Here is a 12,853-nt window from a genome sequence, read left to right as displayed (position 1 = left end):
GCCATGGAAGTGGAGCAAGCTAGCCAAGCTGAAAGCTTTCTTGCCAGGCTTTTGCCACCTGCTGATGATTCACTCACCTGTTTGGGGCCAAGTAGGGTTGATTGTATCCCAGACCCTCCAATCACCTATAAACAAGCAGAAGTAGAACTTAAAAACAGAAGTAGGGTTTGATTCAACAATGAGGGATGGGCTATGAAAACAGGTCACCTGCAGACAAACTCAAACTTTGACCGCACAACAGGGAGTTGGAATCTAAAAAATGATTAGGGTATTTCACTCTTTCTCTTGCTCTGCCAGTTCCTCTTTCTCATTAACATGGCATCATCAAAACCTGGGGATTTCTTGAAAGCGCTTTTCTTCTTTTATAACCCCTCCCCCATGCAATTAAAGGATATTTACTAAACAGAGACATTTTCCTAAAGAAATAATGGGAACTCAGATTCACTTGTATGAGTAATTCTCCCCTGTGTGAGCCTGTGTGGTGTAGGTGGTTAAAGAGTAGCAGCTTCTAATCTGGAAAACTGGATTTGATTCCTCATTTCTTCCCAAGAGGCCAGCTGGGTGACCTTTTGCTAGTCACGGTTCTCACCAAACAGTTCTCTCAGCCCAGCCTTTGTGGGAAAAGGAAGGGAAAGGTGTTTGTAAGCCACTTGGGGCTTCTTCGGGTAGTATAAAAACCCAGTTCTTCTTCCCTTTTCTAGATTACCGAAAATATGTTTAACAAAAGAACTGCCTTGGGAGAAATAGACACTTATGTAATTGGGAAAGTATGTCTTTTGTCTTTCTTTTATGCATATATTAGATTTTCAAACTCCATTACGGTGAAATGCATTTTATGTTCAACTGTTCTAATGCTTATATAATGCCTTTTAGTGTCAGAATGTTCCCATTTTAACAGTTCGACATCAGAATTTTTCTCCCTTAACTCATGCATAAACATTGTTCCATAGAAATACCACCTATAAACCTACAACAGGTATTGGAAATTAATTAGCATCGTTTATGAAGTCTTTACATGTTGTTGTGTTTCTCCCTTTTCCAGATACTAAAACCTGAGGGCATCCAATGAAGCTGATGGACAGAAAATTCAGGATTGACAAAAGAAAGGACCTCTTTATGCAGAGAGTCATTCAAATATGAAATTTGCTGCCAGAGAATGCAGTGATGACCAAAGGACTAGATAGATTCATGAATGATAAGTCTAACAATGGCTACTAGCCATGGTGGCTCAGAAGCACTAGTTTTCTGAATCCCAGAGTGAGGAAGAAGCTGCAGGGGAAGGTCTTGGCCTCTATGCTCTGTTGCTGGCTATCCAGAGGAATTGATTAGCCACTGGGTGAGATGGGATGCTGGACTAGATGGACTATTGGTCTGATCCAGGAGGGTTCTTATGTTTGAAAACAATGGCAGACAGGATGAAAGAAACTTTGAACATAGAAACATACCAAAAAACTACGTCTACCAACATGGGAGTAGATGACATCCCTTTGTGGGGCTTCTTTGTGTAACAGTGAAGTTGTGTGGTGACTTTATTGTACTTCACCTTTAAAAAAATATTTTATATTGTTGCAGATATTTGTTTTTAAACATTTCCAGGGAGAGATATGGCATTTCCGTTTCTCCGTATAGTGCCTGGTTTCATCCCAGCTCAAACTCTCACTTAACACAAGTAATTAAAATGAAATTGCAAACCTAAATTAGCTAGCGGTGTCCCTCTGTTCTTTTTCACCGTGACAGTGTCACTCTAATAACGGCCACTACCTTTGAAGAGAGGTTTTGTATTTTTTCCTGTGGGGCTCATAATGTCAACACACATTACAAGAATGAGGAACAATAAGGGAGATGATGAAGAATTTATTTATAGCCCACCTTTCTCACTGAGGCTCAAGACAGACTACAATATAAAAAATGAACAAAAAAAAATGCAATCACACGACTGCACTGTTGTGTCTGCACAAGAGAAAGGCGGGTTGAAATACTCTGAGTTGCTTAATGAACATGGGTTGGGTATGTCTCTGTTTTTCAACACCACCTTTAAACCCATAGAGTGCCATTCCATGGCCAGATTTCATATGAGCTCAGTACTGAGTTTCATGCATTGACTTGGATTCTAACGATATAGGGATATTTCTCATGTAAGAATGGGGGACAGATTTCTCCAATTACCCTTCTCATTGCAGATCCTAATTTTGACCATCTACACCAGCCTTTCTCGACATTTTTACTATTCTGAAACATTCTTCAGGCTTCAAGAACCCCCCAGAAGTGGTGTGATTGTGCAGAATGTGGTTGGGAAACACAGCTGTGAACATACCCACCCAGAGCCCCTCCCCTTCTCATCCAATCTAGACCCATCACTGACCATATACCATCATATCACCTGATAAATGTTTAACACATTTTGAAAATATATTTAAAAATAATTAACTTCCACCCATTCAGGAAACCCCTCTAGGTCCATCAAGAAACCCCATGAAACCCTGGTTGAGAAAGCCTGATCTACACTGTTCCCCTGCAGTATGAGATAGGCCCATTATGCACGGAGTGGAAGGTCCGCATTTGGGGTGAAATGGCGGCGGCTAAAATCACCAATTATGCACACTGCAGGTGGCAACCGGGCGCAGAGTCAACGTATGCCGCCAAAAAAGCCGCATTAGCAAGATGCAGAAGAAAGTGGAGCTTCCCGGGACCAGGGCACAACCAGAAGCAGCTCCAGAGTAGCCGCATGCATAATCGGATACTCTGGGTTTTGCCACCATTGTGTTCCGTCCTGTGCGTAAGCGGTTTGCTTCGCTTCTTCCTCCTCTGCATTCTCCATGCCGCCGTTTCAGCAGCCGTGCATAATAGGCCTTACAGGGAACGTAGGAACAATCTTCATACAATGCACTCTGATCATTCTTTATCCATGTCTCGAGTAACTAATTTTCATATTACATTCAATGCATATACAGCAGAATATGTCATTTAAACCCCACCTCTAATTTCCTTTATAAACAGAATGTGCATTGGCTCTTTCATACAAACAATGTGCACTTGCATATGCATGATGTCTGTCTGTTTACTGTCATGTGCGAACAGGGCTTCATCAATGCTCTGGACAGTGCTTCAGAGGCAGGGTTGCCTGCACTTGTACGGAATCTTGCAGTGAAGAATTGGAATCAAATAGAATTGCCACCTTCCTCTCCTGTGACAAAGGAAAGGCATAAGGACTCTAAAACAGCTTTTCCATGCACGCATCATGTCAACTGGAATACCATGGTAAGATGGCACAAAAAGCCGTAAGGAGGCCATGCGCATGCAAGAGAGGCTTGAGATAAATGAAGCGGCTGGGAAACAGGGCCATAAAAACAATCAAGTGAAGTGGTAAGGATAATAAGAAGCTGGACACAAATCTCTGCGAACCTTTTGAAAGAGATTGCGACTGCTGAAATATTTATAAAAGACACAAAACTAATCAGCCATTTAATGGGCAATCTTATAAAATGAGGAACGGTAGAAGGGTGCTGTGTGGAGATAAATAGGTTTTATTTCCACATAGAATTTTAAAGGATACAACAGAACTTCAAAAATTAAGGAAGGAGAGAATAACCAAGAATTGTCCTATGCTACAATATAAGAATAATAAATTCAAGGAAGAAGAACTGGTTTTTCATACGGATAGATTCAAGTGGATAGCTGTATTGGTCTGAAGTAGCACAATACAATCAGAGTCCAGTAGCACCTTTAAGACCAACAAAGATTTATTCAAGGAGTTCAAGAAGAGCGCTTGCACTCGAAAGCTCACGGCTTGAATAAATCTTTGTTGGTCTTAAAGGTTGGTCTTACCGGACTTACTGGATTTGGTTTTTCATACCTCACTTTTACTACCCAAAGGAGTCCCAAAGAGGCTTACCTTTCCCTTCTTCTCCACACAACTGATACCTTGTGAGGTAAGTGGGGCTGAGAGAGCTCTAAGAGAACTGTGACTGGCCCAAGGTCACTCAGTTTTCAAAGAGCTTTTATGGCAGGATAACTCCCACCTGGAGCCCCCCCCCCCCATTGCCTGCTGCTACTCCATTGGCTGTGGTCAGAAAAATAAATATCATTGTAGAGTTTCCGGTGATTTCTAGAAAAGCACGATGGCACTTCCAAGCTTCCTCCAGATATGACACAATACTGTTACAACAAAAACACCTATTTCCTCACCTCCCAGACTCCTCCTGCTTGACAGCTGCTGGCTTGCAACCCTAGCCTAACCTACCTCACAGGTTTGTTATGAGAACAAAAGGGAGGAAAGGAGAAGGATGTAAGGCATTTGGGGCTGTCATTGGGGAGAAAAGTGAAAAAATAAATACATTATTTTAAATGTAAAATTTCAAAAAAATAAAATTAGAAATTGTATTAGTTTCTTATGTAGGAAGTGGGAGGAGCAGTCCTCCCCCCAAAATTCACCTGATTCCACCAATCTTACCCACAAGCACACTCCCCTGCCTGCCATGTCCTGCTCCCCTCCAGATACAACGCAGGCAAGTGAACCCAGGAACATTTTGGTGATATTAGACTATATTTACTCCATAGTTTGCAAAAGAACAGCATTCAGTGTTGCTGTCAGCCAGAAGACTGACATTTATGCCCATCCTGGTCATGACACCTGCATTCCAGGGAAGTTTTGCAGCTTACCTGTTCCTCCAGTGATGACTATTTGATGGTGGGAGCTACCTGCCCCACGAACGCCATATAACTTACTAGCTGGAAAGCCCACTTTAAAAGTAGGCAGGAGGAAGGTGGAAGGCTCCAGAGCAGCCAAAAGCCTGTGCACTGGCAGGGCACCCTGCTTCTCACTTCCCCCTGGATGAGGAGCAACACTGGCATCTCCTGGCCCCACATGGCCAGAAGTGAGAGGAGCCTTGGCCAGCAAAGGTTTAAATGGTGGGGGGGGTCTCCCCTTTCCACCCCAGCCAGGCCCTTCATTGCCCACTTTGGGAAGGAAGTGGGTCCATTTGCCCAAAGAAGGGTAGAATTTTTTTATATTTAAAAACATTTTCTTTCTTCTTCGCTCATAGTCTGAAATGGCAGGCATAGGGTGGAAGGACTCTCCTCAGCCACCATTTTGAAAAACATCATGCCACCGCACCCTCAGTTACAGCACTACCTTGGTTGGGAAACCCTGCTGTAAGGGACCGTCCAAACTGCTATCTAGCTATGGGAATGCCTGACTGAGTTCTGAAACCCAACTCTTTAAAAATTAAACATCTACAAAACAATTTATACTTGTTGTTTTGTAGATGTATCTGTATTAAGGATAAGGAGAAGCTATGAAATCCTCTTGTAATTTTTTTTTTGTACATCTTTAAGGCAAAGCCCTACTTTCCTTTCCCTTCATTAGGGTATTGATACAGGGCCAAAACTCATACTGTTCTACAAGAAATGTTTAATGTTAAGCATCTAACTTAAACCTAGAAATATCTGTCAGGAAAGCTCTTAGATTGTGTCAAGGAGTTAACGTGAGGTCTACGATCTCTTAAGTAAGTTGATTATTAACGACTTCTCTTTTGTATATCTAAATAGGCCTCTTTTCTTAAATGTAGTGGAAATGTGGATGGCTCTTAGACTCAAACGTGAACAAGTTTATAAGTTTTGGGCAAAAGTTTATATCATTGTGTAGTTAATGTGGGGTCGTACATTTTCAAATGATGATTATATTTTATTGTTCTTTGTATTAATAACTCATACTGCATCCTATATTTCTATCTTTATGAAAATAAAAAATCTTGTATATAAAAAAAATTAAACATCTAGTTGGATCCTCTGTGCATTAACTTCAAGGGTGTGACTCTGCTTAGAATGGCACCATGAATTGATTTGGTATTTAAACATCTCGATAGCTCTCTAGCCAACTGAATGGGGGGGTATTTATTTTGAAATATTTATATTCCACTTTTCTCCTGATCGATCGGACTCAAAGCAGCTCATTGTAAATTTAAAAACAGGCGCAATACCACAGAGATAGAAAGGACAGATAAAAGGAAGCGAGCCACAACCATCAGTCATGGTGTACAAAAGAAACTGATTCTGAATTCTGACTGCTAAAGGAATGCCACCAGCTCTCAGCTCGGGAGACCGGGAGCTGGCAGTCTGCTCCCCAAATAAGACAAAGAAAACCTCCACCATAACAAAACTGGTAACTACAACCAAGTTACCTTCCAGACGCATTCTTCTTAATTAGTCAGACTTGCCAAGCCAAACTGAGAGCTGCTATGCAGTTTATTGAGAGAACTACTGGGATGTTTAAAAATAAAAAATAGCTTCATTGTGTGTGTGTTTTTTTTTAATCATACCGAGTTAGATCTGTAAGAGGACATGGGAACCAAGCAGACCCTTTGTGATCTGTTACTCCTTTATTTTACAGGCAAATAACTCAAAACCAGAGGGCTGAAAAGCCTTCAGAATAGCATACAAGTTACCGCTAGTGAAGAATAACCAAGCAGAAGAGCCAGTAAGCCAACCAAGAGAGCCAGTTTGGTGTAGTGGTTAGGAGTGCGGACTTCTTCTTCTTTTTAAATAATTTTATTATTTATTATTATATGAAGCATTTACAGAAAAGTAAAGAGAAAAAAGCGACCAGCTGATATGGTTTGCCATCCTCTTTTAACATACATATTCAGTTCCCATCACATATTAATCCTAATCTAGAAGTTTTTACCATCTTTCTTAGCAAAATGATTGTTAATACATATGAGAGTATGATCTGTTATAAGAATATATTCTATTATTATCTTAAGTGATATAAGGTCAGTCTCCTTCATAAATTGGCCCTGACCTAAGAGTTACTGCTGCTGTCTTGTTAATACATATAAAGTATAGTTTGCCATCCTCTTTTAGCATACATATTGGCATACATATTCAGTTCCCATCACATATTGATCCTGATCTAGAAGTTATTACCATCTTTCTTAGCAGAGTAATTGTTGATACATATGAGAGTATAATCTATTATAAGAATATATTCTATTATTGTTTTAGATGATATAAAGTCAGTTCCCTTCATATATTGGTCCTGACCTAAAAGTTACTGCTGCTGTCTTTCCCACAGGAAACCAGGAGTATGCTCCACTGTTCATCACATCCTTCAGGTGGTCGCAGAAAATGAAATTGTGTTTTTTTCCTTAGTAATGCCTGATGATTCCTACATAGAGTATTTCTAGTTGTCCTTCTGTCAGGGCCAAAGAAGTCTCTTGCTTGATTCTTGCTTGCAGTCACCTTTAAATAGGCTCTGTATACTTTATCAATCTGGATCTCTTCCTCTGGTCGCACAGAGATATCTCCTGATAGCTTCCTGCGTGCTGTCGCCTTTGAATAGACTCTTTTTATTTTGCTGATCCAAATCACTTCCTGCTCTAAACAGACTTCCAGGTTTTCGGTGCTTTCCTTCCTTAAATCTGTTTTCCCAAGTTCTTCCAAGGTGCTTTGGATTTTTACGTCCCTAGCTCTCTCCCCCTCCTATTGATTAACTTCCAGACATTGAATTCTCATTTGAAGTATTGTTGGCTGAGTTGTGTTTTCATCAGCTGTTTTTTCCAGACCGTCGGTTCTGTCTAAAAGCTCTTTCTTAGTCTTTCGGATTTCCTTTTCCACCTTATTGACTGCTTTCAGTATCTTTGAGTTCCCTTCATATAACAAATGGAAAAGCTGTGCCTTAGTTAATTTTTCCATAGTTCTAGGCAGTCACAAACTATAAACAGAAAGTCTCGTGAGGTCTCGCGGGAGCACGAGCGATCCCAAATTATCAGTTTGTCGATCTCCGTATCAAGTCAGCCTCCCCCACTGAACTCTCTCCAACAAAACTTTAAAGTCTCTCTTTTCTTTAAGCTCTCTCTTTGTTTGGTTAGTGGGTATAGTTAGCTGGGAGCCTCTCACTCGACGAAAGTATTCACTTGTAAATTGGTTGAGGGGGGGAAGAGCTTGTGGGGAGAGAAAAGGAAAAGCCAGAAAACTCACGGTATTTACTTCGGCTCCTGTCAGTCTGGTAAAAGATGATCTGGGAAGAATGTAGGGTCAGCTGTTCGTTTCAGGCTTAGAAAGTTATTTACGACAAGGGCGCCATCATGACCTTAAGCACATGCCGCGGCGATCCGGAGAGCTTAGTCTCCCTCCCTTTCCACGGATCTGTAGGACCCTCAGGATGCTGTTCCCGGTTCCTGGGGCGACCAGCGAGCGAGATTTGCATATCTGCTCAGGTCTGCCAGGTGCGGTTGCTCCTGACCCTCAGCATGGCTTAAGAGCCGGACAGAAGCCCAGCTGTTACGGCGCCATCTTCAGTCGTTCCTCCAGGAGTGCGGACTTCTAATCTGGCATGCCAGGTGGGTGACCTTGGGCTCGCTATGGCACTGATAAAACTGTTCTGACCGAGCAGTGATATCAGGGCTCTCTCAGCCTCACCCACCCCACAGGGTGTCTGTTGTGGAGAGAGGAATGGGAAGGCGACTGTAAGCCGCTTTGAGCCTCCTTCGGGAAGGGAAAAGCGGCATATAAGGACCAACTCTTCTTCTTGTTCTTCTTCAGAGGCAGGGGCTCATGGGAATTGTAGTCCAAGGACATCTGGAGGGTCGCAATTTGACTACCCCTGAACTAGACAAACAGACAATCAATAACAACAACAACAACAACAATATTTCAGGACAAGTCAAGAGCTGGGCCAGCTTAGCTTTGACCTTCTACAGCTGGCAGGCAAAAGAGGCAAGATCCCCCTCCATGACATCAGCCAGTTATTCAGGAACAACTGTGGTTGCCCTAAATAAATATCTGGATGTGGTAGTCAAGTTCAGGATGATGAACTAGTTGAGCTACAGGGGCCGTTCAATATTCTTAACTGCCAGCATTAAAAATAATACATGTTCCTCTGCAATAAACACTTTGTAATACCACTAAGGCCACTCCAGGGAGTGTTGTTAGCATGAAATAATCATTTGGGACTTGAGCACTTGGCCGTGCGGAGCCGTGATTATATCGGAATTCCACTAACTCCCTTGCTGTGGCTTTTCACCCAAATTTCTGGCCCCGTGAGCATAAGCTTCTAAAAGGTGATGCTATGTAAACACACAAAGGCTTTCTTTTCCTGTAAGCCATCTCCATGAGAAACAGAATGGGATGTCCTTCTTCCCACCGCTCTTCCACTCATGACTGCAGCCTCTGGGACTGCTTTTCCATTATAAAAAAAATACATCAAAAGACTGTTCAGATAGTTTGGCCCTCTCCATCAGAAAGGATAGCACTTGTTTAGTGTAGTATATGCCGTTTGTGGTGTGCGTGATTAGCACCTCTCCACTTACTAAGTACATAAGTGGTCCTTAAGACCAATAACTAATGGACCAGTCCTATGAGCTCAAGTTTCTAAGGGATCCTGGTATACATTCACACAAAGGCCTCTATAGCAGCATGTGGTTATATTTTTAGAGGGGAAAGGATTTAATCACTAGGCTAGTATTTTTTTTTTTAACAGATGAAATAGGAACCATTTATATTAGAGTATTACAACTGCAATGTGATTTTTAACTTTTATACTATTTATATTAAATGTAGGTGTGTATTCTAAACCTGTAAGCTGCCCTGGGCTGTAGAGAAGGGTGGCATATAAATGAAATAAATATATAATAATCATAACAACGGCTTCTCTCCTTTATTGAGAAACATCATTGGTGAATAGGTTGAACCTTCTGTGGCAGAAATTTACACATTCAGTTGTTGGGTAATCAATAGAGTTTTATTTAAACCGAAACATTCACCAGTGAACACATCTGATAATACATTTGCATATTTTCATAGAAAAGGATTTATAGTCACTTCATTCCCAGTTTGACTAGCATCGTATTTTTTAAATTTGAATCCTGCATACTGGAATCCTACGGTTAAAAAAAGAATAGATGTTGTAGTTAGGGTCATAAACGCCCCATGAACACAAAGGGCATGCCATACATTTGCCATTTCTCCATTAGAGCATCTACATCATGTTTATTTTCTATGGCTTATTTCATTTCCTATACCTGAAGAAACATGTATATCGTCGCCAATTTTCAGAAGAGAAAATGGGAATGGAAGTCAACAGAATGGTACAGAAGTCCAACATATCTTGTCTAATGTAATTTTAGTTACAGGTTTATGATCCATTGGATAGAACAGCGGATGGAGAAATTAGATCACTTCACTCTGGCTGGCGAGATATAAGAGATGACTCTTCGGTCAGGGAGGCTAAGCACAGGCTCTGTGATTAATGGGAGGAGAAAGTCTGAGGAGCTACGATTGTTAAAAAGAAAGAAAGCAGCACGGCATGAAATGCAAACTAAAAACAGTCATGAATATTTGAGGCAGCTTTATAAAAACTGGAGCATCCTTATTTCTCACATAAATCCTGCTTTAGCAGCAGCAAACACTCACCCCCACACACTTTCTGCTTTGTTTCCTCTCTCATTGGCATGGAACACTATGAAAGTCACTCTTTATTAAAGGTGAATAGTCACCTCACTTTGCCTTACGGTACAATTGTACAGCACCACCGCATGACTCTTTTTTGTAGCCATGGCCTAGAAAGGAGATTATATCAAAGTGCTTTAAAAGGCTTTCCTGTCCCCAGATAATACAATAGAGACGTCCTGACTTGCTAAGATTGTCAGTTTTGGCTGAAAAATAGCTGGAGATTTGGGAGGCGTAGCCTGAGAAGGCATGGTTTGTGGTGGGGAGAAACTTCAGTGGGATATAATACCACAGAGTATACCAAAGTGGCCATTTTCTCCAGGCGAGCTGGTCTCTGTCACCTGGAGATCAGTTGTAATCCCAGGAGATCTCCATCCAACCACCTGGAGGTTGACATCCCTATGATTTTCCCACCTTGCTCTGTATTCCACTGTATTCCGCTTAAATAGCGCCCTGGAGCCTGCCCCTCATGCTGCTGCTTAAGAGCATGCCTGGCAGCATGCCCGCAGCCAGCCGGGCCCGGACACAGCCACGTCTTGCCGTCCCGCCCCCACACCACGACAACAGGAAAAAAATTTTCACAGTCAGAGTAGTTCAGCAGTGGAATAGGCTGCCTAAGGAGGTGGTGAGCTCCCCCTCACTGGCAGTCTTCAAGCAAAGGTTGGATACACACTTTTCTTGGATGCTTTAGGATGCTTAGGGCTGATCCTGCGTTGAGCAGGGGGTTGGACTAGATGGCCTGTATGGCCCCTTCCAACTCTATGATTCTATGATTCTATGATTCTAACTGCGGCCTCCAGTATGTCGCAGCCACTTTTTGGTTTCAGTGGTAGATAGCCTCCCCCTTTGTTTCTCAAGTCTATTCTTTCTCCCTCCTGATTCAAGTTGTATAATAAACTCATGTTTATGCCTGTTTATGCCTTATGCCTCTTGTGGCGCAGAGTGGTAAGCGGCAGGAATGCTGTCTGAAGCTGTCTGCCCATGAAGTCAGGAGTTTGATCCCAGCAGCCGGCTCAAGGTTGACTCAGCCTTCCATCCTTCCGAGGTCGGTAAAATGAGTACCCAGCTTGCTGGGGGGTAAAACAGTAATGACTGGGGAAGGGAATGGCCATGAAAACACTGGAGGGCATCACCCCAAGGGTCAGGCATGACTTGGTGCTTGCACAGGGGATACCTTTACCATATGCCTTAGGCCTGCCTGCTGGTTGCCCAAAATTTCATCCCATTGCCCACTTCTATGCCCATTTTAATGCTTTCCTTGAAAGTACAGCATCTTTGCAGCACAGTCTAATAAATGAATACTTGCTCCAAGAAATGAGGAGAGCCTGAGGACTTTTGCCCTTCTGATTGCTTCAAATGCCAGGAAAGTTTAATATTAATAGCGACCACTGTAAAAGAAAAAGAAAAAGGAAAAAAGAAATAAAGGTGGGCACGGGAAATAAAAGAAACATTTACTGCCTCAGAAAACAGTCCTGTGCCTCTGACATTTCCATATCAGCTCAACATCCTTTCGCTTTTAGCACCAGGAAAGCATAAAATGTGCTCTTACTGAAAACACCATGAATTTTTCTGTCCTTTTAAACTTTAGCTCCATAAGGTTGCATATACTATAAAAACAGAAGGAAAGAATGGAAGGACTTTTATTCTACATAAAGCAATTACCACTCCTGTCAGCACGAACAAAATTTACTGCGGAAGGAAAAGGGTAAAAGGAAAGGAATAAGTGAAAGAACCAAGAAGAAGAAGAAAAAAACCCAACAAGGACCAAGACAGACGTTCGATGAACCAAGCAATACATTCTTCTAAAGCCAAATCCTAATATGTTTTTGATCAGCTTACTCCTTAGATGACTCTGTGGTAGTTAATGTTTCTGGATTTACTCATGTAGTTTGCACTTGCTGATATCTTGCTAGTTGCCAAAAACAGTATCGATTAGACCAGGGGTAGTCAAACTGCGGCCCTCCAGATGTCCATGGACTACAATTCCCAGGAGCCCCCTGCCAGCAAATGCTGGCAGGGGGCTCCTGGGAATTGTAGTCCATGGACATCTGGAGGGCCGCAGTTTGACTACCCCTGGATTAGACTGTGTATAACAAGAATTCCTTTTTTTTTTCCAAGTCAGATTGTTCTATAGCTACTCTGAAGTCATTATGTTTCCAAATGTCATTGTTCTCGTTTGTCACTATAATTTTAAATAGCCAGGCTGGTGCACTGTGGTTTTGAAATGGTAAATGTCGAAGTTAACATTACACATAAGGGACATAATGGTTTACAAGCTGCATACAGCTCAATCTGCCTACAAGCAAATATAACCATGAACCAAAGCAGTAGCTTGTTCCTCAAGAGGGCACATTATCCGGTCATGCCTACACTTATTTGGGAATCAGCACATCACCTCAGTGGCACA

This window comes from Paroedura picta, chromosome 3, assembly GCF_049243985.1.
Source record: "Paroedura picta isolate Pp20150507F chromosome 3, Ppicta_v3.0, whole genome shotgun sequence".
Classification (NCBI taxonomy): Eukaryota; Metazoa; Chordata; class Lepidosauria; order Squamata; family Gekkonidae; genus Paroedura; species Paroedura picta.
This window is presented reverse-complemented; position numbering follows the sequence as displayed.